This window comes from Mandrillus leucophaeus, unplaced genomic scaffold (genome assembly GCF_000951045.1).
Source record: "Mandrillus leucophaeus isolate KB7577 unplaced genomic scaffold, Mleu.le_1.0 Scaffold2, whole genome shotgun sequence".
Taxonomy (NCBI): domain Eukaryota; kingdom Metazoa; phylum Chordata; class Mammalia; order Primates; family Cercopithecidae; genus Mandrillus; species Mandrillus leucophaeus.
In genome coordinates this window covers 12,416,089-12,417,707 of record NW_012102031.1, presented here as the reverse complement: position 1 = coordinate 12,417,707, position 1,619 = coordinate 12,416,089, and the positions used below count along the sequence as shown (strand labels likewise).

General features: G+C 43.1%; 1 protein-coding gene across 1 annotated transcript in view; it reads left to right on the top strand.

The window, feature by feature from the left end:
• Nucleotides 1-1,619, top strand: part of DRG1 (developmentally regulated GTP binding protein 1) — a 38,942-nt gene that overhangs the window by 12,238 nt on the left and 25,085 nt on the right. The gene's annotated exons all lie outside the window — the stretch shown is intronic.

Below are 1,619 nucleotides of genomic sequence, written 5' to 3'. Positions count from 1 at the left end.
TTTTTTTTTTTTTCCCCTTAATTTCCATCTTCCTTTCCTGGTGTGGTAGACTCTTTCAGCATGACTACTCATATCTTTCATTTTATTGGAAATTTTTCTGTGTTCTTTGATAATTTCCTCTGAGTACCTTATTTATGGAAGGACTGCTAATAGAATGCTGGACTTCTGGGTTTATATTTTCTTAACTTTCTTGTTTTATAAAGACAGAGTCTCACTCTGTCACTCAGGCTTGAGTGCAGCGGCCTGATCGTATGTAGCTCACCGTAACTGTGAACTCCTAGGCTCAAGCAATCTTCCCATGTCAGCTTTCTGAGTAGCTAGGACTACAGACATGCAATACCGTGCTGGGCTAAATTTTAAAACTTTTTTTGTAGGGGTCTTGCTTTCTTGCCCAGGCTGGTCTTGAGCCCCTGGGCTCAAGTGATCCTTCTGCCTTGGCCTCCCAAAGTGTTGGAATTACAGGTGTACCCACTGCACTTGGCCCTTGTAATTTTTTAAAATTATCTTTTGTCTCTTAATTTTTTCTTTAAGTGATTTTCTCAGCATTATCTTCTAATCCTGCTATTGAGTGTATTGCTGCTGTAGTATTGTTTTTAATTTCTAAGACTTTGTTTCTGTCTTCTGATTTTTCCTTTTTTTTTTTTTTTAGCATCTTGTTTCGTGGATGCTTTATTTTCTCTTAGACTCTTGTGTATTCTGTTTGCTTTTTTTTTTTTTTTTTTGGAGATGGAGTCCCACTGTGTTGCCCAGGCTGGAGTGCAATGGCACGATCTTGGCTCACTGCAACCTCTACCTCCCTGTCTCTTATACACATCTAGACTCAGAAATTTGCAGAACACTATCTTATAGCGTCTACTATTGCTGTTAAGTCCAATAGTTAGAACTTTTTTTTTGTTTTTTGATAAATAACCAACTTTTTTCCCCTCACTGGAAGATCTTAAAAGCTACTTCAGGCTGGGCGCGGTGGCTCATGCCTGTAATCCCAGCACTTTGGGAAGCTGAGGCGGGCAAGTCACGAGGTCAGGAGATCGAGACCATCCTGGCTGACACAGTGAAACCCTCTCTCTACTAAAAATACAAAAAAATTAGCCAGTGTGGTAGCAGGCACCTGTAGTCCCAGCTACTAGGGAGGCTGAGGCAGGAGAATGGTGTGAACCTGGGAACTGGAGCTTGCAGTGAGCTGAGATCGTGCCACAGAGCGAGACTCTGTATCAAAAAAAGGCTACTTCAGCAAATTAATTCTTGGTTTGGGCTTTGTTTGTTTGTTTTGTTTTTTTTTGAGGCGGAGTCTCACTGTCACCCAGGCTAGAGTGAAGTGGCGCCATCTTGGCACACTGCAAGCTCAGCCTCCCAGGTTCATGCCATTCTCCTGCCTCAGCCTCCCAAGTAGCTGGGACTACAGGCGCCCACCACCAAGCCCAGCTATTTTTTGTATTTTTAGTAGAGATGGGGTTTCACCATGTTAGCCAGGATGGTCTCGATCTCCTGATGCTGTGATCTGCCTGCCTCGGCCTCCCAAAGTGCTGGGATTACAGGCGTGACCCACCGCACCTGGCCCTCTCTTTCTTTTCTTTAATTTATCTTGCTGGATATTTGGTGGAGCCTTTTTTTTTTTTTTT